The sequence below is a fragment of the Panthera uncia genome, chromosome D1 (assembly GCF_023721935.1).
Source record: "Panthera uncia isolate 11264 chromosome D1, Puncia_PCG_1.0, whole genome shotgun sequence".
Classification (NCBI taxonomy): Eukaryota; Metazoa; Chordata; class Mammalia; order Carnivora; family Felidae; genus Panthera; species Panthera uncia.
Window position 1 is genome coordinate 33,520,671 of NC_064808.1, and position 25,258 is coordinate 33,545,928.

Consider the following 25,258-nt stretch of genomic DNA (forward strand, 5'->3'; position numbering starts at 1 on the left):
TGTACACTCCCTTGCTCTTTAGGGTAGGAAGAAGTATGCCATTCATTTATTTGTTCATTCTTTCAAAACTACTTGCTGGGTGACCTAGATGTGCCCAGAATGTGGCAGACTACAAAACAGATGCAATCTCTATGCTCAAGGAGCAGCCAGTCTGCTAGAAGAACTGCATATAAAACAAGTAATTTCACAAAAATTTAATTAAGTACAAGTTGTATAACTACTATGAAAGATTTTTAAAAATTTTTTAATATAATTTATTGTCAAGTTAGCTAACATACATTGTCTACAGTGTGCTCTTGCTTTCGGGGGTAGATTCCCATGATTCATCGCTTACATACAACTTTGAGAGCACTGCACACAATAGAGTGAGCTGATCCATCTGGAGGGTCAGGTAAGTTTTCTGAAAGAAGTGGCATTGAAAACGAGGCCTGAAGGATGAGCAGTTCCCCAGGTGAAGAGGCCAGGCAGAACCTTCCAAATGAGGGAGAAGAATAGGTATGGGATTCTTCTTGGGAATACGTAAACTCTCTAACTTTAAGGAACCAAAAGAAAGCAGTATGCCCGAGGAAAGATGAGGAGTGATGAAAGATCCAGTTGGAGTGGTAGCCATGGATGTCTCGTTAATGTCTGCCTGATTCTCTTTCCCAACTTTGGCTTTTAGCTTTACCCCCAGAGGCATCCACATTTTATATAGTTACAGCTTTCTTCCCCAACTGACCTCACGCAGATGCCCTATGTCTCCCTATACCGCATCTTACAAAATCCTGACAGAGCAATGTGATGAAAGACAAAGCTGATATGGATCATGTTGATCTTCCTCTGTTGACTCACTTTTACATTCATGTTAACATAAAAATTCCTGGGTATGAAAACAGAAGCTCCTTCAAAACCGCTCTCCAACCTTTCTTTCTATACTTCCCTGTTACCTGGTTATAGTGATCACTGTCAATACTCAATATATCAAACACTCCCTCTTTCTCCTTCCTCTCTCAATCACATGTGTGTGAACATGTATGCATACACAGGGGAGCTGCACAGTGTTTTTAGGTCTTGCATTATTCGTTAACAGTCCCTTCCTGACTGTTCCTCTGCTCATGCTTGGTTCTACTTCTCCCAAATCCTTTTCCTGATAAATTCCCACTTACCCTTGAAACACTCTTGGAGTATATAACCTGCACTAATGAATCCTTTCAAATTCTCTCTTGGAAAATCACAGTTTTTTTTCACATTCTGTCCTTCCCAAAGACTTTTTGTTTTCATTGAAATATGTCATTTTCATTTCTAAAATGCTTATCTTTCTCTTTAACTATACTGAAAACTCCATCAGTTAGAAATCATTCAGTTGCAAGTTATATAACCTCCCACTAAGAACAGCCTAAACACTAAGGGTTATTATTTCACATAAAGGAATCCTAATATAGTGAAGTTCTGAGGTTGGTTAATTCTGTAATCCAGGCATGGCATCAGGGTCCAGTAATTTTTCATCCTTCTGCTTACTGTTTTCAGAATATTCCCAAATAATTATAAGATGGCTATAGCAATTTTAATTTAATAGCTTTCTGAATTATTCTTTTGGCTATACATGATTATATGACCCTTACATATTTCATCAGTTGTAGATAGTAGAGTCCAAGTAACAAAATAATTTTAAAAGTTATTAAATTAGACCCCAAGAGAAATTATTTATTCAGAGGGCCCTAATATATCATAAAGATACGCAAGGCTTCAAAGAATTCAAAGTATTCATATTCTCAAGAGATAATGGGTGTAGGCGCATATGGGTAGCTCAGTTGGTTAAGCATCTGACTGTGGCTCAGGTCATGATCTCATGATTCGTGAGTTCAAGCCCCATGTCAGGCTCTGTGCTGACAGTTCAGAACCTGGAGCTTGTTTCAAATTCTGTGTCTCCCTCTCTCTCTTCCCCTCACCCACTCATTCTCTTTCTCTCTCTCTCTCTCTCAAAAGTAAATAAACATTTAAAAAATTGAAAAAAAGAGGTAATTTTTGTACTAGAGCAGCAGAGAGGAAAATACTATTTGCAGGTGATTAAATTTAGAATCAAAACCCATGTACAGCACTTCATATAGCAGAATCCATTTATTTGTATATATTCACTAAAAAAGGGAAAACAGCTCTATAGAGATGACAACAGAAAAAAAAGAAGATGCAATTGGTGAAACATAAAAGGATACATAGTGCTGCAATAAAGACTGATTCCTCCCAAATCAAGAAGAATGGGATTTTGTGGTGCCTGACCAGATCAGTCGGTAGAACACACAACTCCTGATCTTGGGGTTGTGAGCTCAAGCCACACGTTGGGCATAGAGCTTACTTCAAAAATATGAAGGTTTATTTATGTCTTCTTCCCATTTCTTCACTGGATTATTTGTTTTTTGGGTGTTGAGTTTGGCAAGTTCTTATAGATTTTGTATACTAACCCTTTATTAGATATATCATTTGCAAATATGAAGTGCTGATTCATAGAGGCACTTGTACCCCAATGTTTATAGCAGCTCTTTCAACAATAGCCAAATTACTGAAAGAGCCCAAATGTTCACCAACTGATGAATGGATAAAGAAGATGTGGTTTATATATACAATGGAATACTACTTGGCAATGAGAAAGAATAAAATCCTGCCATTTGCAACGTGGATGGAACTGGAGGGTATTATGTTAAGTGAAATAAGTCAGTTAGAGAAAGACAGATATCATATGTTTTCACTCATATGTGGAACTTGAGAAATTTAACAGAAGACCATAGGGGAAGGGGAGGGGAAAATAATTTCAAACAGAGAGGGAGGCAAACCATAAGAAAACAAACTGAGGGTTGATGGGGGTGGGGTGACAGAGGAGAGGGAAAAATGGGTGATGGGCATTGAGGAGGGCACTTGTTGGGAAAAATAAAATAAAATAAATAAAAATCAGAATGGGCTTTTGTTTGAAAAACCTTATATTTAGCGTCAGAAAATTGAGTTCCTGAATAGGTTGGTTATAGCTGGATTTTTCTGGAGGAAAATATGGTCAATTAAAAATGGGGAGATGAGTAATCATATTTTATTAGAATATCACAAATGGAAGATATTCATTTTTGGACATTTCTTTTAAACATTTCTCAGAAAACGACTTTAGTTGTATGAATAGTGTGTGATATTAGACTAATTTTTCCAAGGTAAAGGTCTTTTGTTGCTGTTCTCTTCTGTGTCTATTATAGTAAGGCTACTGTGGAATCATTCCATAAAAATATTAGATTTCAGAAAACACCGTGGATTTTCAAAAGAGTCTGGAACATTGATTACATGCCTGATGAAGTTCACAGATGATTGTTAATACAGGTGGAACTTAGAAATTATTATGAGGCTTTAAATAATATTCTAAAAAAACACATTCCAGGATGTGAAATTTGAAGTCATGTTTAAGAAGGTGAACTGTGTGACACTAAATCACAACAACATGCCCTTCTATTCATATTTCTGTCTTCTGAGAGTGGCCTCAAGAAACCTCAGAAATCAGGCCTCCATAATGTCAGTTTCAAAGGTGTGCCTGACAAAACCTCAAGCTCAATAACTTATGAGATAATCATTCGTTCAGTAAACAATCATTCATCAGTTAATTATTAGTTTTAGACACTGTATTAAGTGCTACTGAGTAGAGGGATAAATGAAAAAGGAAGGGAGATGTAAAAATGAACAAATAGGATTTCTAACTTTACATAATCTATTATTTTAGAGTATAAGACAGATGTTTATCTAAATGTTACTTGTATAGTTGTTAAAATGGAAAAATGGACAATACTAAAACTTAGAAATAAGGAGATACATGAATCAATTACAGTGTACATCTATAAGGAAATTATATGAAATAATTCAAATAAAATTTACAATGCATTTCAATAGATGTCATTATTTTACTCGTAAAATGTTAACCAACTGTATCATTCTTTGTGAACAATTAATATCTCTGTAAATCATTTTACTCATATGAAAAATGAGAATACATTCTGTATGATGATGGATACATGTAATTATACAATTCTCAAAATACAAAGAATTTAAACCATCAAGAAACCTAATGTAAACAATGGGCTTCGGATGATAATGATGTGTCCATGTAGGTTCATCAACTATAACAAATGTACCACTCTAGTGAGAGATATGAGTAGTGGAGGAGGCTGTGTGGGAGGTGGGGAGCAAGAGAGTATATGGGAACTCTCTCTACTTTCTGCTAAATTTTGCTATAAATCTGAGACTGCTCTGAAAAATGAAATCTATTTGAAGGGAAAAAAATGATACTACTGTATTATAACCTAAAATCTAAAATAAATATCTATAATTCCATTCTGATATAAATAAATGACTGAATAAATAAATGGGGTGAAGAACAAATATTCTTTACAGAATATATATATATATAACAGACACGCACACACATATATGTGTATATATATAAATATATATAAATTTATATTTAATTTGTATATAAACTTTATTCTTTGGAAATGAATCATTAAGTTCAGCCTACACTCAAGGGAAGGGTACTTAAATTTCACCTACCACAGGAGGGAATGTGTGTGTGTGTGTGTATATATATATATATATATATGTGTGTGTGTGTGTGTGTGTGTATAAAATATTATATATATATATGTTTGTGTAAAATATATATGTAAAATGAATCATATACACACACACATACATGCACATACAGAGAGAGAGAGAGAAAGAGAGAGAGAGAGAGAGAGGGAGAGAGACATTGACAATCCCTTAATGATTCATTTCCAAAGAATAAAGTATGGAAAAGGATGAATACTAACTTTGTGGAGAAATCTTGCAGAAACCATTTTAACCAAGTGATGAGGATTAACATCACCAATGATATCATGTACCTGACATGACGATAAAAAGAGCACCACCATAACCCTAGTATAAGCATAAAAATCTGTAAACAGCCCCACTTAGAAGGATGGATATTCTACAAAATATTTGACCACTACTTCTCTCAGTGTCAAGGTTATGAAAAACAAAGAAGGACTGAAAAACTGTCACAAACCAGAGGAGAATAAGAAGACATGATGACTAAAAATGCAGTGTGGTACCCTGGATTGGATCCTGAAATATAAAAAAAGGACATTAGTAGAAAAACTGGTGAAGTTCAGGTAAGGTCTGTAGCTTGGTAACAATATATCAGGGCTACTTTCTTAGTTTTGTTAAATGCACCCTGTTTATGGAAGATGTCAACATTAAGGGAAGTTGAGTGGAGGCTATTCAGGAATTCTCTGTACTATCTTTGTAATGTTTTAATTCTAAAATTCTTCCAAAAGATAAAGTCTTAAGAGAATGAGGATAATAATACTTCTTCCTTCTAGAGTTTTGTGAGGATTAAATATGTTCATATGGGTAGAGCACAATTCCACAAATGTCAACTACTGATATTATTAATGTTTATTAACAAAATTTTCTAAATTTGTCTGTGAAAAATAAGTTTTACTAGAAAAATAGTATGTTTAAAAAGCAGTTGATATTATAAATGATGGTGGCCTTATGTCTATGAGAAAATAAATATGATTTGGTATATTGATACAAAATACGTATTGATGTATTGATACCATATACATGTTCAAAATATTAGTTTATCTCAAAGCATTAAAAATGGCTAAAAGTAAAAAAAAAAAAAAGAAACTAGGAATTCATACACAGTCTTATTAAATATATTTTACACATTTTAAAGTTGAAAGTTAAACATTTTATCTGTTTTATGCCATCAAAACATTAAGCATATGGCGAAGCTAGAGAATGTCTGCTTGTAATGTGGTTCCAGTGAAAGTGACCAAGGGCATGTTTTTAACTATGTCAGTAGTGACAAAATGCATTTGGGATTTTACTGGGCCACTGCTGGGGCTTTTGCAGCATCAGCAGGAAGGATGAGGAAGAAGTGAGAACTGATGTTTCAGAGAGATAGGGACAACTCCCGAGGTGTAAAATGGTGGGGTCCAATGTTTATAATGTCTAATGCATATGGCAGGTTTAGACAACTGTGTAGGGAGGTCAGCAGGAAGGAGTTTAAATCACTCATCTAAAACATAGTATTATAAGCAGCAGGTAATAATGAAAGCATCAGTATTATTTACATTATCTTATTATTCAGGTTAGGGACTCATGAACATATAGGGACTAGGAGGATGTTATCTTTTGCAAAAGTGAGAGACCTGGTAAAATGTCAATCAGGATTTCTTAAGTGCTCAGCAAAGCAGGTTGACATTTATGGAAGGACCCTCATCCTAATAATAAGAGGAAATTGAATTCCTAATCCATGAAAATAAAGTGAATGTTGGCTTTACAAATGGCCAACCCTGCAGGAAGACAGTAGGAAATGTTGCCTCTTGGGTCTTTACATAAGCATTCAGGGAAACTCTGTTATCAAAACTCCATCTTTTGATACTGTGGTACTCCAAGTAGTGGGAAGGGTTCTCCTATGTATGTTTTAATTTTATCAGGAATGATTCCTGAATGGATTAGACTCCAATGGTAAAATTATCCATGGAGAATGAGCAGTGGCAAAATTAAAAGTTCTCAGGGACTCCATGAGATCACATGGCACATTCTGCATTTTAATCAAAGTCTGGACAATAAGCATAAGGTTATTTAGGAAAACTAAACATTGGTGTGTCTCAGATAACTTAAATATGGTAGTTTTACCATTATCCATGAAAAAAACATTCATGGAAATTCACAGCTTTATATTTTGTTGTAAAATAAAATTAGAATATTTTATAGACTATATTGGAAACCAAATGGTCTGAACCTCATGCTCACTTTCACTGATTCTAGTCTAGCCTTGAGGGGGGTAACTAACCAGGATAGTAGGCCAGATTAAGGCACAGCTGTTTCCATCATGGATACTGAAATTCACAACATACACATACATGACTGAAGATGAAACATGAAAAGAGCATGTATTTAATATGAAAATTCACAGCAGTTGCTGTCACTAAAAAGAGTATGTTTATTCTCCATGATAGAATGACGTTATGGTTGTGAAGAAGTTTTCAGAGAGATATAGCCACTCATGAATACACTGTAATTTGGCTGATGTGGAACAGTTCCCTCTCTCAGATTCCTCATTCATTAATTTATTTGTTTGTTCATTCATAAAATATTTGCTATTGGTTACGAAGCATTATGGTGAACTTTAGAGGAATTCAAATAATGAAGATATGCCCCAAGTCCTCAGGAGTTGACTACTGAGAATTAAACTGTCAACTATTATGTGTCCGTTTAGTGGTATCATTGGAAATTTCAGAAGTATCAGAGACTTTAATTTTGTATATAATATAAAGATATACTCAACTGATATTCTTTAATCTACCCACTTATAAGAAGCTAACATTAATTGAATACTTATGAAGGTGCTCTAAATACATTACCTCATTCAATCCTACCTACAACCCTACAAAGTTATTATTATTGTATTGTAGGAGATAACAGATTCTTAAAGATGTCAAAGCACTTGTCAAAGATTAAATCGTTTAGGAAGTAACAAACAATTGAATTCAGGTTTACCTGAATAGAAACATGGCTGATTTTGTTTGTTTTGTCATTGTTGTTTTGTTTTGTTTTTGTTTTTGTTTTCTTCTGGGCTCTCTATTCTATTCCACTGGTCTATATATCTGTTTTTATACCACTACTATACTTTTTTTGATTACGATAGCCTTGTAATATGGTTTGAAATCAGTGAGTGTGATGCCTCCAATTTTGTTCTTTCTTAGTATTGCTTTGGCTTTGGGGGGTCTTTTGTGGTTTCATACAAATTCTAGGTTTGCTTTTTTTCTACTTCTGTGAAAAATGCCATCGGAATTTTGACAGTAAATCGAATCTATGGATAGATGTGGGTAGTATGGGCATGTTACAAATATTAATTGTCTCCACAGGGAATACTGTTGAATGATTTAAAAAAATCTTCCAAATGTATCTCAGCAGCGTAGATTCTATATTTAATATCTTCGGAATCAACAGGAGGTGGCAGATCAAAACTGAAGGCTTACAAGTGCCTTCCTGCAACTTTACTGAATTTATTATTTCTGACAATTTTTCCTGGAGTCTTTAGAGTTTTCTATGTATAAGATCATGTCATCTACAAACAGAGATAAGTTTATTTCTTTCTTCCCCATTTAGATGCTTTTTATTTCTTTTTCTTGCTAAATGCTCTGTCTAGGACATCCAATACTATGTTAAATAAAAGTTGCGAGAGTGGATCCTTGTCTTTTTTGGATCCTAAAGAAAAGGCTATTAGCTTTTCACAGTTGAATATGATGTTAGCTGCGGGTGTGTCATATGTGGCCTTTATCACATCGAATTCCTCTATACACAGTTTGTGGAAATTTTTTATCATAATAGGATCCTGAACTTTGCTAAATGCTTTTTCTGCATCTATTGAGATGATCATATGATTTTTAAACCATTGACTGATTTGTGGATGTTCAATCACACACCTATGGAATAAAACTCCCTTGATCATGGTATAGGATCCTTTCAATGTACTGATGAATTCTGTTTGCTAATATTTTGTAGGGGATTTCTGCATCAGGGATATAGGCCTACAATTTTCTTTTCTTGTAGTGTCCTTGTCTGACTTTTGTATCAGGAGAATTCTGGCCTAGCATGAATTTGGAAATATTCCCTCCTTTCATTTTTTTCCTTAAAACTCTGAATATAATTGGTATTAATTCCTCTTTAAATGGTTGGCAGAATTTACCAATGAGGCATCTGGCTCTGAACTTTTACTTGCTGGGAGGTTTTTGATCCCTGATTTAATCTCCTTTGTAGTAATTGGTCTATTCAGATTTTCTATCTCAGCATGATTCAGTCTTGGTAGGTTGTGTGTTACTAGCAATGTATCTATTTCTTCTAGGTTGTCCAATTTTTGGTGTATAATTATTTGTAGTAGTGTATTATGATCCCTTTTATTTGTGTGGCATCAGTTGTAATGCCACCTCGTTCATTTGTAATTTTATTTGAGTTCTCTAGGTTTCTTGGTAAGTTTAGCTAAAGCTTTGCATATTTTATCTTTTCAAAAAAAAATCAGCTCTTAGTTTCATTGATCTTTTCTATTGTCTTTTTAGTCTCTATTTCATTTATTTCCACTATGATCTTTGTTATTTCTTTTCTTTTGCTGATTTTGGGTTTAGTTTTTTCTTTTGCTAGTTCTTTGAGTTAGAAGTTGTTTGAGATCTTTTTTTTTTTCTTTATGCAAGTGTTTGTCACTCTAAATTTCACTCTTAGAACTCCTTTTACTGCATCCCTTAAGTTTTGGTATATTGTGTTTCCATTTTTACTTGTCTGAAAATATTTTTTAATTTCTCTTTTTCTTTTTTGACTCACTGATTATGCAGGAGCATATTGTTTAATCTTCACGTATTTGTAAGTTGTTCAGTTTTCTTATGATTCTTTTCCAATTTCATACAATTGTGTTTAGAAAAATGCTTGATACTATTTCCATCTTCTCAAATTTATTGAGTTGCTTTGTGGACTAATATGTTATCTTTCTGGAAAATGTTCCATGTGTGCTTGAGAAGAATATGTAGCCTCTGTTAGATAGCATATTCTGTAAATGTCTGTTTGGTCCAATATATCCTTTTCTGTTTGGGTGATAAATCCATTGCTGAAAGAGGGCTACTAAAGTCCTGTACTAGCATTATATTATACTGCTATTTCTCTCTTTAGATTTGTTAATATTAATTCTATATATTTAGGTGTTCCTATTTTGGGTACATATTTACTAATTATATAGTCTCCTGATGAATTGACTCCTTTATTGTTACATAATGACTTTTAAAATATTATCTGAGAGAGTATGAATGAGTTGGGGAGAGGGTAGAGGGAAAGAGAGAGACATGAGAGAAAGAGAGAGTCTTAAGTAGGCTCCAGACTCAGTGCAGAGCTTGACACGGGCTCAATCCCTCAATCCTGGGATCGTGACCTGAGCCGAAATTAAAAGTCAGACACTCAACCTATGTTGCCACCACATACTCCTATAATGACTTTTTTGGTCTCTTTTTACAGTCCTTGGTTTAAAGTCAATTTTTTTTTTTTTGATGTAAGTACAGCTATCTCTGCTTTCTTTTGTTTTCCAAAAGCACAGAATATCTTTTTCTATCCCTCACTTTCACTCTGCATGTGTCCTTGAGGCTGAAATTGGTCAGTTATAGGTAGCATATAATTAGGTCTTGCTTTTGTATCCATTTTCCTACTCTATGTGTTTTGACTGAATAGTCCTTTTATGAAATGTAAAAAAACACTTTTTACATTTTTTTTTTGAGAGACAAAGTGTGAGCAAGGGAAGAGCAGAGAGAGAGGAAGACACAGAATCCAAAGCAGGCTCCAGGCTCTTGAGCTGCCAGCACAGAGCCCAATGTGGGGCTCGAACCCACGAACCGTGAGATCATGACCTGAGCCGAAGTCGGACGCTTAACCAACTGAGCCACCTAGGCACGCCATGACTAAATAGTCCTTTTAAAGTGAATAGTGATAAGTACACACTTACTATTGCCATTTTATGAATTGTTTTCTGGTTTTTTTTTTTTTTCTATTTACTCCTTTTTTCTTCTTTTCTAAATGCAAAGGGGTTGTTACCAGAACCACATCTTCAGGTGTAAAGTGATTGTCAGGCTCTCAGCCTCTAGAGCCAAAGGCAGGTGACTTCGAAACCTCAGTTGCCAATGACCTACTTTTGAGACTTAGGATGGCTCACTAGTCTCTATAAATGCGTTAGTTTTCTCTAATATTCATCAGAATATTATCAGTACCACCTCAAAATGTTCTTCTGGATTTTAACTAAGAAAACTTGTGCAAAACTTGTGTAAGTCAGTTACAGAGCAAGTACTCTATAAAATGTAAGTGTTGTGATAACATAAAAAGCACTACATATTTAAATGCTCATTCCTGTTTGTTCGAGTATCTCTAAACTTCTAAGTAGTGTACATTTTCAGAGGGTGATTTGACGCCCTAATTTAGCATAAAAAACCTGGGTTCATGTGGCACCTGGGTGGCTCATTTGGTTAAGCATTTGACTTTGGTTTGTGAATGTGAGCCCTGCATCAGGCTCTGTGCTGACAGCTGAGAGCCAGAAGCCTGCTTCAGATTCTGTGTCTCCCTCTCTCTTTGTCCCTCCTCTGCTTGCACACTGTCTCTCTCTCTCTCAAGAAATAAAAATGTTAAAAAAAAGTTTAAAAAAACCCTTGGTTCATGTTTTAGTTCCTTTTTAAGTAAAATCCTTACAGTAAGATCTGCTCTATTTATTGTGATAATCTATTAAACTTCTTATAGTAATCATCATAAAGAACTATGCAAATTAATTTATCACTATTATTATTATTACTATTAGTATTGAGCATTCAGAACCCATGCAATAGCCTACAATAGAGAAAAGTTTGGTCTTTGAGTATGCTTGATTTGAGTAACTTCCTAGGTTAGGTAGCTATATACCCTCAGGAAATATTCTTGCTTTCATAAAGAGGAGATCAAAGAAGACTAAACATGTCATAGGAAAGCTTAACACCAGCCCTCTAGGAGATTCAAAAACGCTGTCTATAATTTCACATAATCCTGAATATCAAGGAGCTTCATATAGTGATGAAAAGCAAGGCTACTATTTTTAATTTTCTTTGAAACATTGAAGTTCAACTCACAGTGTATTGAGGGCGGATCAAGATGACAAATAATTCTCTGGCCTTTCATCAGATCTAGTACCAAGAATAATTACTTTCAGCAAATATAAAGATCTTATGTTTCCTATCGTTTTTGGAAGCTCTTTTATGGAAATTCTTTTGATAAATGCTCAAATTATTTTCTTATTGTCAAACTCCATGTAGAATTTTGTGATGGACACTTCCCCAGGGATGGACACACCATGATATTTCATCAGAACAAATTAGTCTGAAACTAATAATATTGAGTTTGCCCCCATAACAACCTTTTGAGGAAAACAGCATTATCCTCATGCTATTGGTAAGAAATTATTTTTTTAAAAGTGCCTTTGTTACACAGCTGATTAATTACAAATTCAAATCCAGGTAGTTTGCCTTTAGAATCTATGCTTTTAAACGCTAGTTATACTTTATACCAGGTATCACGGTACAAATTCAGCACTTACACATTTTAGTTTATCAAGGTCATTGTTTTGTAACATTAGCTCTCTTTCAATAGGAATAATCACCATCTCCAGTTTAATTTCTCAATATCTCATATGTGCAGTGAATAATTAGCAGAGGCCAGGATTTGCAATTGGTCTGTTGAATTCCAAATTCTATCCTCTCACACATGAGTCTGAGTAACTAACATTTACTCACAGACTCCAACACAGGCTTCCAGGAGAGTGATGGTAAAGAGAGAGCCTAGCATACTCAGAGTGCTCACCTAAGGGGACTTGCCTGTGCCTATAAAGGACCATTAGAAAGAAGCATATATTTATAACTGAAGAAAGCAGTATTAGTTTCTCTCTACATGTCTACAATATTGTATAGACAGAATGGATTAGAACCTACCCCTATCTCTAAGAAGTTGGTTTTAATACACTGGAAACTAGAGTATTTTAGGTGATTTTAATCCTTTAGTGCATTATATTAACAAATTTACATTTTCCTGGAAGCAAATGAATTTGCTAATTTTTTTTTGAATTAGTTAATTTTAGTTTGTATCATCTTTGAGTATAGTGATTATTTTTACTTTGCTATATTTTCTTTGAAGCAATACTTCATTTTACTGGGTCTCCTGTTTCCTAACTTCATCTCTCTTAAGGAGATGTTTTGTTTTGTTTTTCCCCTGGGACTGGCAAACAAAACAGGGTACTAACAGGAGTGCTAGAGAGGGAATTTAGAAATTGGAGTTAGTCTGCAGGTGATGGGTAAAAAGGTTTTCCAAAGCATTTGTCTAGAGAGACAGGAAGCTTGTCCAGACTCAGTAAGGGCTTAATTTTCACTACTGAACTAAAGGCCATTGGGTAGCTTCTCCTTTGAACTGACCTTCATCTCATCAAAATTTATCCATAACTTCCTTCTTCTTAACCAACATATCTTCCATCTCAGAAGTCGGTTATGTTCCTAGTGCTCTCCACATTCAACTCTTCACCTTGTGATCATATTCCTATCCCTTGGTACTTCTTCTAGAATTTTGACTCCTCAATATACGTCTCTAAGTTTTGTCTTCATTATCTTTCTTCATTCCTCCCTTTCTCTCTTACTAAAAATGTACTCAATCTCCTTCCATCCTGCTAAGAAGCCCACCCCCCACATTTGTCCAAATTCCTCCTCTTCATGACTAATGTCTTTTAAAGAATCATCTAGTCTTCTCACAATTCCTCACAAGTTTGTCCAAATTTTATGTCCTTGGCACTTCTCAAATCCATCCCCTCCACTCCCTTCCCACCACCACTCTCTCGCTGTCTCTCACCAATGCTATTAATCTCCCAACAATTTTGTTTGCTGGTACCATCTTGTCTTCCTCCACATGCTCTCTACATCACCACAGGTGTACCTTGTTGTACATATTGTATATTGTGTGTTGCTTTATTGCGCTTAGGAGATACCGTCTTTCTTTTACAAACTGAAGGTTTGCGGCAACCCTGCATCAAAAAAGTCTAACGGTGCCATTTTTCCAATAGCGTCTGCTCACTTCCTATCAATGTGTCACATTTTGGTAATTCCCACAATATTTCAAAACTTTTCATAATTATCATATTTGTTATGGTTCTCTGTAGTCAGTGATTATGACTTGCTGAAAGCTTAGATGATGGCTAGAATTATTTTTTGATGGCTAGCATCTTTTAGCAATATTTTTATGGATGTGTGGTTATTCGGAATATTTTAACGTGAATACTTGTCAGAGTGTGCCATCGTTCAATATTTTTACTTTTCCAGAAAATTCAAAGACTAGAATGTTTTAATTCTGATCACCCTCTCACTACTTATAAGCTACTATCATGGTGTTTTAGGCCAATTATTACCATGGATTTTTATTACACTGCAATCAATGTAATCAATTATTACAATCAATGTTGCTTTATTTTGCCCACATGTTACTGATATCTTTGAGCACATTTCTTTTGCAACTGAATCCTTCCTTTAAAATCCTTCCTTTAAAATCCTTCTGTGAGCTCTTTTGGGAGTAAAGTCTTTCAGTTCTTATTTGTCTGAAAATTATTTTTATTCCCCCTAGTTCTTAAGGGGTATAGACTAATTGGCAGTTGTTTTATCTCAGCCTATTGAAGATATTTTTCCACTATTTTCTGGCTTCCATCATTGCTTTTGAAAAGTCGGGCGTTGGCCTAATGGTTATTACATTGTGGGTAATCACTATTCCATTTTTTGTAATGGGTTCTTTCTGTATGCTTTTCAAGTCTCTTTATCTTTTGATTTTTGTTTAGCAATAGAGCATTTTTAACTTAAGGTATGTACATTTTTTAGACATAATGCTATTGTACACTTAGTGGTCTACAGCATAGCACGAACGTAACTTTTATATACACTGGGAAATGAAAAAATTCATTTGACTCACTTTATTACAGTGGTCTGGAACCAAACCCACGATATGTCTGAGATATGCCTGTAATGGAATTATCTTCTTAACATTGTAATTTCTTCACATTTCCTTTGTTAAAAAACTTTTAGTAGATTGCTAGTGGCTGGGAGATATAAAAATAAATGAATACAAAATTCCTGGAGAAAAAGAAAAGTACTATTGACTTAAAATGAAACAAGCTGATTAAATTCATTACAGATATCCTTTTATTCTGAAAGTATAATAAGGAAATATCTCTTGTAGATGCAGTTTTTTGGGGATTAGTAATTTTTATTGCATCTAAAAGGGCAAAAGAAAAGTTGGACAATAACTTCTAATGTCTAAGACAAAATGTCCCTTGCATTCATTGATAATCAATGGAGGGTGTATTGGGGCTTGTCTTACCTATGAATAGCCAAGTGGTAACTAGAAGGTAATCTAAAATGCCTTTGAAATAACATAAGCTCTGTCATGCTGGAGGCACCATGAAAGTTATTACTATTTTATGAGTGTCTAAAAATGTTACTGAAAATATAGGAATACAAAATGGAACCAGTCTTCTAGTTCTCCCACTGTGGGCCCCAGAAGATTGTGTGGCAACATGAGGAGTGGTAGAGGCCAACAGTACAGCTTCATGAAGTTTCTGGTCATAATATGGCCCCCAGCACATGGCCCCTGCCTTGCTGCCACCAGGATGCATTAGAAAATCGGCTTTGCCAAAGGGGCAGTGAAACAGGAGCCTGGGAGGAGATCAGCAGGGGAACTTGTCATCTAAGCTCCTGCAAAAGTGGAAAGAAAGGCAGAAAAGGCAGCAGGAAAGGATAAATATTCAGACAAAAATGTGCAGACAAAAGGAAAAAAAACTGTTGAAAATGTCTAACCAAGAAACTGAAGAAGATTTATTGGCAGAAAGTGGAGAAACTACAAACAAGGAGGGTTCAGCCTCTGATGAAGCAGGAGAGAAAAAACCTGAGTCCAATTAACACCATGTCCCATATCTTACCAGTGGTCCCTGTCTCTCTTCTGATACAATCCAGAGGAATATTTTTAACAGGTATCTCATAAATATAAGTATTTCAACAGCTCTAGAAACACTTTTAAGAAGGAGAGAATTCTGCTTCATCCCATTCTGTGTGTGTGTGTGTGTGTGTGTGTGTGTGTGTTTTAAAGAGTTGAAATCATTTGCTAGTTATTTTTGGTAGCGAGAAAATAGTGGAATATTGAATATGTGAGGTGTTGATTGTCTTGATTATCATTCCCCAGTTGGAGAAATAGTTGTTATATCCTATAATACTCAGCACCCTGGATGGCAACTTGGAGCCACAATCTGCATTTAATATGTCTTTAACATTTTATTTTATTTACTCTTTTCTTTGAAATTAATTTATTAATTACTTAATTTTTAAATTTACATCCAAATTAGTTACATCCACAGTGCAACAATGATTTCAGGAGTAGATTCCTTAAGCCCCCTTACCCATTTAGCCCATCCCCCCCTCCCACAACCCCTCCGGTAACCCTGTTTGTTCTCTATATTTATGAGTCTCCTATGTTTTGTCCCCCTCCCTGCTTTTATATTATTTTTGCTTCCCTTCCCTTATGGTCATCTGTTTTGTGTCTTAAATTCCTCATATGAGTAAAGTCATATATTTGTATATTTCTCTGACTAATTTCACTTATCATAATACCTTTTAATTCCATCCACGTAGTTGAAAATGGCAAGATTTCATTCTTTTTGATTGCTGAGGAATGCTCCATTTTATTTATTATTTATTCATTTTTAATGTATTTTTTTAAATTCAAAGCAGTTAACATACAGTGTAGTATTGTTTCAGGAGTAGTCTTGAGCATTTTAAATTACCTCTCTTCTCATGTTATCTTTCAGTAGAATGGTTTTCTAAAGAAAACCACTCCTTTCTAAAGAAAACCTTGGCTCTCACTGTCAGAATTTCATGCACTCTGTAATATCTTTGGTCCTGGTAGTCCAGATTCTCTTGTAACTTTGGTAACGTGCTAAGTATGTAGTGTATGTAATATTGTGAGTTAAGGAGATTTACACCACAACAGCTTAAATGAATTAAATGAATTATATCCTCATGTTTCTAACAAATGTCTTTGAAAGAAGTTCATAGAGATGCTCAACTAATTTATTTCTATAAGTGATATTCTCATTGTATATGTATCAAGGATCAAGAATTAATGAGAGCTAATGAGGATTTGGTTTTGGACTATTGCAGGGTACAAACCTGCACACCAGCACTGAAAAGAATACATCAAAGCTTCCTTGTTGGTTAAATTTTTATATTTACCAGATAAAGTATGTCTTATAATTTATAACATAATTTTACAAATATTTCTGTGCACATATAACATGTATATTCATATAATAACATGTAAAGTATGATGTATTTTTAACTTAAAATTAACTTTGTTGCCACATATATGCCATATCTTCTTGGGGAGTAATCAAAGAAGCCGTTAAGACCTCCTAGGACCAAAAATGAAATCCAAACAAAACTCCTGAGTTGTAATGTTAGAATTTTACGAAAATGGTTTAGACTTATATGTTACTTTTTATCCTTACAATAACCTAGACACAAGATATAAAATATATTTCTGTAGCATGGAAAACCACCAATAACTGGTAGATGTTAAGGTAACTAAATGGGTAGCTAATGACAGACAACTGGTAGAAAACAGATCTGTGTAAAACTTCTGAACTGGTTGAGAAATCTCTTCTAGAAGCAGGGAAGTGAGTGCAAAGTGCAGGCTTAATTCTTATACTCCTTCCCCATTCTTAGAGTAAGGATCTTAACAGCTCTTAAACTTGGCTGTAAATTAGAATAATCGGGGAGCCTTGAATAATACCCAAACTAGTCTGCTCTTTTGTTGGATTATATAAGAATTCTGAGTGTTGACACTCAGGTGTTAGTGAAACTCCCAATGATTAAAAATACACCCTAGGTTGAGAACCTTTGGTCTTCTGATGATTCCAGGTGCACTGCTTTGAGAGTTCTTGGAAATTGCACTGCAACAGATTTTTGGCAAAAGAGAGGGAAATACAAATCCACTTTGCTTTAAACTGCCGGGCACCAAACAGAATACATTTTTCGCTTGGATGCCTTTAAGCTGCAGAATAGGGTCACTGTTGACTGTTGCCCTAGAATGACTTTGGCGTTTCTAACAAACTAGAAAAAAAAACCCACAGAAAACAAAAAAAAAACCAAATCATCCTTGTCCAATTAAGTAGATACCACAGTGGTGACCTTTACCAATGTAAACTGCAGCTAAATCCAAGGCAGTGAGTTGCATGGAAAGAAAAAGACAGAAGGTGGTAACCGCCTGGGGTGGGGATGAAATAATGGATTTTTGTAACACAATTTCTTCATATTTTATCAGGATTGCTTATCTGAATTGCTTTTCATTTCTGTTGCCTTTCAATTTTCTTCTTTCTTCATGGCATTTACTATTATGATCACTGACATTAAGTGTATTGTGAGAATTCATCCATACTGTTATGCTAAAAAAAACTGTAGTTATACTCATTTGGATACATGTATCGATGTATCTTATACTCACATATGAACACTAAAACAAAGTACATGGTTTTGTTTTAATTAAAGTAATATTCCATTTCAAAAACTTTCTTTAAATCTTCCCCAAATGTTATCTTGGTTTCTAGATATAATACTTATTTCATACCTTTACTCTTTTTCTCAGTGTTAGACACTACTACATATGCTGAATGCCATACTGAATTTTCTTATTCAATCTTCATATCAACTCTGTAGGGCTGGGGATGTTACTATCTCTATTTTATACATATTGAAGATTAGTCTCAGAGAAGTAATATGATCAAGGTTTCAAAGTTAGAATATTGCAGAAAAAAGATTTTTACTTGGTCTGTATGACTTGTGAATCTTAGCTCTCTGTTTAAAAAATAATTTTCCGGGGCACCTGGGTAGCTCAGTTGGTTGAGCTACCGACTAACCTGAGCTAACCTGAGCTAACCTGAGCTTACCTGAGCTACTTCGGCTCAGGTCACGATCTCCCAGTTGATGAGTTCGAGCCCCAGGCTGTGCTCTGTGCTGACAGCCCCGAGCTGGAGTGGGCTTTGGATTCTCCCTCGCTCTTTCTCTGCCCCTCCCCCACACATGCTCTGTTTCTCTCTCTCTCTCTTTCTCTCTCTCTCAAAAGGAAATAAACATTAAAAAAATAATAATTTTCCTTGTATTCATGTTATGCATTTTATTATATTAAATTTCTTAGATGTTGATGAAAAGTGCAGCCTTTTACACAGGCAGCAGTCCCCTTGAAATGTCAAGGGTCTTGGCTGAAACACGTGGGACAGAAACACAAACGTTTTCTCCCTTTGAAGGTCTCTGCCCTGATGTGGTAACTGGTGAGTTTTGGACCAGGAAGATGACCCCGTGGTGGGGAGGTGAGAACGACCCAGAAGTCCCCAAGAGGCACACTGCCTTGGAGTCACGGTGAAGGCAGGGCCCACGTACACCTTCCTGATCATCCCTACAGAGGGACAAAGGCAGAGAGAAGCTGAGACCTTCCTTTACTGCATGCAGATACATCAGCCCTGAAGAGGAGAGGAGAGAGGAAGGAAGGAGGCTGGGAACTGTCTTTGACTAACATGCCAAGGTCTGTGTCTGGCATTTTTCTCATCTTATTTAATGTTTCCAGAAACGCTCAGAGGTAAACATCATTACCTCCATGTAAAGTGAATCCTAGCTCTTAACCTCCATATCATGCAACTGTAAACACCAATGGCATTGCTGTATTAGGAATTCATATTATTTCACCTAAAAGTAGACCTTTTAGTAATATGCCTCCTGTTCTTCCTCATACACTTATATATTTCCTAAATTACACAAAGTCACATTTAATACTTTATAATAAAATGAAAATAATTAAGGGAAACAGTATAATAAATACATAAAAATTGTTAGTTTTTTTCAGAACATGTCATTAATTGAACAGTTTTTAAAAATAACTATTTTGCCTTTACTGAGCACTTAGTATTCATGTAGCTTTACCACATAAACAGAAGACAAAAATAAATATGTTGATCACATATTGTTTGTATATTATGATGCACAGTAGACCTATCCTAAACATTCAACGCACAAACACATAAGCCACACTCATACATACACGGTTAGTGTTATTTACTAACTCTGGGGTTAGAAGAACCCTGATTTGTAGTGTTTGTCAATTTCAATGGCATAAATACTACTCATTTTTCAATCTATCAACTTGATATTATTGGATATGAATTGGAAAGGTATCAGTGGCACAGCACTGTAGTATTTTCACTCTCTGGACCCAAAAGACATAATATTCTCAAGAAAAGAGATAATATCATAATGTGGTAGTTTTGGTATTTACCATGTTTGCTTATAGTAAATTTTACTTAATTGTAAGTGTATATAATTAATATTTAATAAGGGCTGTGGTTTAAGAGCTGACTAGGTCAAATTCTGAAAATTTATCAGTTGGCTTTAAAAGAAAATTTTTTTAATGTTTATTTATTTTTGAGAAAGGGAGAGACAGAAGGTGAGTGGGGGAGGGGCAGAGAGAGAAAGGGAGACAGAATCTAAAGCAGGCTCCAAGCTCTGAGCTGTCAGCACAGAGCCTGATGTGTGATGCCACAGGATCATGACCTGAGTCGAAGTCAGATGCCCACCCAACTGAGGCACCCAGGCGCCCCAGCAGTTAGCTTTTAAAAGCAGGTATGAGCCATGGAATATTCACATTTCTAAATATACAAAATGGCTCGCATATTCTGTTGGTTTGTACTGGTAAAAATGGCATGAAAATGTCATGGTCCTCAGCCCAAATGTATATAATAAAGAGAGGATATCCCAATGAAAAGTAAGAGGTGCTCTTTTACCATAAACATTCCACTATTAAACTACACATAAACCATACTTAAGTCATGTCTCTTCTCTGATGTCCTTTTGGTTCTCATCTGTTTTCACTCCACACTGTCTTATCAGGCAACTTAATCTACTTCCAACATTTAATTGCCATCCACGGTGATAATGCTAAATCCTTTATTTGCACTCAGATGTCTTCCCTGAATTCCAGATTCAAATGTTTAATGTCTGCTGCATACAGACATTTGATTGCATGACAGACCTCAAACACTTAGCATGTTGAAAAACAAACCAATTTGAGTTCTCCTCTTGCCTTTTGCATCACAGTGAATGAATGCAAGCATTGAGTGTTCTTCACTTCCTGCCTTTATGGATCCCACTTATATATAGCAGTTCTATGCCCCCATTAGCTCTGGAACCCTGTGCCCATTTCTGCACCCTAGATCAGATCACCGTCATCTCCTGCATGGATCAATGAAATAGAGTGTCACTGGTTTGTTTGTTTCCACTGCACTTTAGAGTTATTTTATTCAAATGCGGATTAGAGCTACTGGCTTGAACCTTTGCTCTTTGCCTCTCTGTTGGAACATTTTCTACATAAAAAATACATAATCTCATAACAAAGACATAATCTCATGTGCTTTTGAATCCAAGTCTCCTTAGTTTTTATCTTTAATGAAAGCTATTGAATTCTAAATACTAAAAACAAACAAAGTCCTGACCTACCACATACCCCTTGCATTTTTTCTCCCCTCTCTCTTTACAGAGAATTAGCCTTCAGAGTCCAAAAGGTCAGGGTTGTGTGATTTCAAATTTGCATCCCCAATGATGATCCCAGGCCTGTCTTACAGATGGAAAACAATTTAATTGAATAATAAGCCCATAATGAGCACTCAATAATATATGTTCTCCAACTTCCAAATAAGGAATATATCCAAGAAGAGGAGCACTGCTATGGATCGAGTATTTGTGTCCTCTAAAATTCCTGTTAAAGCCCTAACCCCCAATATGATGGTATTAGGAGATGGTCCTTCTGAAGGTAATTAGGTTTAGATTAAGTCCTGATGGTGGGGTTCTCATGCTGGGATTAGTGCCCTTATAAAGAATATAAAGAGAGAGAGAGAGAGAGAGAGAGAGAGAGAGAGATCTCTTCCCATTCACACACGTCTAAGAAAGACCATTTGAGCACTTAGCTAGAAGGCAGCTGTCTACAATAGAGAAGAAGGACACTTATCAAGAACTGAATCTGGGACCACCTTGATCTTGGGCTTCACAGCCTCCAGAACTGTGAGAAATTAGTGTCTGTTATTTAAGGCACCTAGTCTATAGCATTTTGTGGTAACAGCCCAAACTGGCTGGAAACACAGCAAGTGTCATTTCAAATGAATTCTGTAGAAACATCATTCTGGACACTGACAAATGTAGAGCAAATCATGGAGCTAAAGCACAGTCATTTCCTTTAAGGAGAGAGGAATATGTAGCCATCACTGTATTCAATGTATGACCAAGAGCTGTGAGGGATAAACACCGTGCTATCAAAGCACTGAGAATAGAGATAAGTAATTTTAACTTGGAGGGTTAAGAAAAAATTCACTCAGATTAGAGAGAAGCAGAGAATGGAGAATATAATGAAGGAAAAGAGGCTGACTGACCTGACTGAGGGTTCTCAGCAGAAACATAAAAGGCATCTTCCAGAATTAAAAAAGTGGAGGTTATCAACACACTAATTATTTTTTAGGTTTTTGCTAGTAGATTCGTGTAATATTGAACTTCCCACCTAATGAAATCTGTGCTTTTAAAATCCACAGTGAACAATATATATATTTAATGTAATAATGTGTATATTACATTATTGTAATAATGTGTATATTACATTTATTGTAATAATGTGTATATTACAATATATGTATGTATGTATGTATGAATCACATATGCATATACACACACATGGATAATACAATGACAATTTTGACTGAATTATCAATCTTCTTTCAGAAAAATAAAATAAAATGACATTTTTGGGGGGAGGGGTGGGGGCATTTTGTCTGTTTCCAGATGTGAGTTGAAAATAGCTTACTTGAAAATGTTTCACAGATTTCAGGAAAAAGCATTCAAAAGTTGAAGATTTAAGAAACCAAATGGAAGTAGATGAGACCAGTCATAAATCGTGGAAACGGGGATTATTTGTTTTTATTTTTATTTTTTAATGTTTATGTAAAACATTTAAAGGGAGGGGCAGAGAAAGCGGGGGGTGCAAAGGATCTGAAGCAGGCTCTGTGCTGGCAGCAGAGAACTCACGAGCCTCGAGATCATGACGTCAGCCAAAGTAAGAAATTTAGGAGCCCATATTTGTAATGTTCATGTCACAACAACACTCTGCTAGGCACTGAGGAAACTGAAGCATAGAGAGGGCAAGTGATGCGAGCCTCTCACAATTATACAGGCATACCATCACCATGTCCCCGTGGCTGCAGTTAGCCAACTCTGAAGATGTACCCGTTAAATGCCCTCATTTAAACGTTCCATTTTTGCCCGGGTGGCTCAGTTGGTTAAGTGTCCGACTTTGGCTCAGGTCATGATCTCCTGATTTAGGAGCTCAAGCCCTGCATCAGACTCTGTGCTGACAGCCCAGGGCCTGGAGCCTGCCTCATATTCTGTGTCTCCCTCTCTGCCCTCCCCACTTGTGCTCTCTCTCTCTCTCTATCTCAAAAATAAGTAAACATTAAAAAAAATTTTAAGTTCCTTTTTAATATATATAGAGAAAAGGTTCCATGACTGAAGGGTTTCTCTTATATACACCCCATATGACATCATACCATTCAGGATTTTTAAAATGTTATCTGAGGTGCCTGCATAGAGATTAAGCCCCAAGTATACGTAAAATACAATCTCCACCACTAATGAAAAGATAAAGAATGAGGACAAACCAGAAACCGTAGAGAAGCTTTTAATGCCAATCCATAAACTAGAATGCTCTACAATACATCAACTTAGATTTACTGAATTTTATCTTAAGCAATTGGATTTTTCTGTTATTGTTTTTTGAGAAATGAGCAATTCCTAAACCAGGATCATCTAAATGCTTCCTACCTTTTTCTGTGATAAGCCAAGGGAAATAATAAATATTTATTATTTATTTCAATGACAGGACCTACATTTATTCATAGTAAATCAGGTAAGTAACAATCAGTAATTTCCTTCACACAGTCAGGGTCATAGAGAGCCCAGTTTTAATTGGGCCTAAACAAACATATTTTGACTTGGAGACAAGAGTTGTGTGCCCACAGAATTACAAAGTGCTTTGCCCAAAGTCATCAGATTTAATAAGGCTGAACCTTTGCTCCTCCCTTAGACCAACAGTAAGGAAGTAGAGTGTGGCTTCCTGGTGGGTGGGTAACATTGTGTGAGAAGCTGGGCATTTTACCAGTAACCAGTTTCAGTGAATTTCTTCAGGGTTTTTCCGAAACATAAAAAATATATTATTATGCAACTTTCTTCCTGAATTTGTTTAAGTAAATAAACACTTTAGACCTAGAGTTTTCAGAGGCAGGAAAAAATAAGGAAAAATATTGGCCTAAACATTTTAGAGATCCTTAGGTATACAATAAAACTAGAATAAGATTAAATGGAAATACATACTTTAAATGATTTTTGACAGAGAAACATGAGATTATACAGACTAAATCTGTGCAGTCCACACATTGATAACAGCTAAAAACATTAGATTTTTTTCTTGTTTTTGATTCAGAAAATAATATTTCTCTAATCTGCCATCTGTGCACACCTCTTTTAATCCAAATGTAGGGAATCAGAATAAGCAGTAAAAAAAAAAGCTCCAAATGTACTACATCACTGTGTAATTGCATCAGTGGTTCTCGGGTGTGTCTGGGCTTTTAATGTTTATTTATTTATTTTGAGAGAGAGAAAGAGAGAGCATGTGCACATGTGCACGGGCAGGGGAGGAGCAGAGAGAGAGACAGGGAGAGAGAGAATCCCAAGCAGGCTCTGCGCGGACAGAGCCTCATCCCATCTCAGTAACTGAGCCTGGTCAGTAAGGGTGAGATCATGACCTGAGCCAAAACCGAGAGTCGGACGCTTACCCAACTGGCCACCAGCTGCCCCTAGAATACTCATTGTAAGAGTAAGTGTCCTAAGGCAAGTGATAAAAGAACCAGCACTCTCAAATATACTGCCTGAAACTAAACTTTCTGTAATAACTCTTTCAGATTGTCAGGATTTATTTAAAAGGGAGCCTGTAAATAGGAGGTTCTGACAACTGAAACAAAAAACAACAAATGCCCCTCTGCCCTGTCTAAGGGAGTGTGGTGGTGCAGAGTTGGAGGAAGCTCTGCTTAACTCAATCGTTCGCAAAATCTCCTGGGGAGCTTTTAGAAGCTACTGATGAGTAGAGCCCAACCAGAAATAATTTAATGGGTTTGGGGTGAGTACCAAGGGTGAGGATTTTCTTACAAGTATCTCAAGTGAGTCTCACGTGTAGGAAGCGTTGAAAACTATGGACTTAATTTTTTTAAAAACTATCTACTTTTGGAATGATAATGGTTATGCCCAAGAGAAAGTATTTTCCATATTAAGCTTCTGGTGTATACTGGTATGTGATATAAGATGTTTTCTTTGGGTGCCTGGGTGGCTCAGTCAGTTAAGCGTCCAACTTTATTTTTAATTTTTTTTTAATGCTTATTTAATTTTTTGAGAGAGACAGTGATCAGGGGAGGGGCAGAGAGAGAGGGAGACAACGAATCTGAGGCAGGCTCTAGGCTCTGAACTCTCAGAGTCCGACGTGGGGCTCAAACTCACAGACT

General features: G+C 35.8%; 1 protein-coding gene and 1 pseudogene across 3 annotated transcripts in view; one reads left to right on the forward strand and one right to left on the reverse strand.

Moving 5' to 3' along the window:
• The window catches only part of LUZP2 (leucine zipper protein 2), a 485,908-nt gene that overhangs the window by 45,040 nt on the left and 415,610 nt on the right, over positions 1 to 25,258 (reverse strand). The gene's annotated exons all lie outside the window — the stretch shown is intronic.
• LOC125910955 (non-histone chromosomal protein HMG-14-like) lies at positions 89 to 15,530 on the forward strand (annotated as a pseudogene).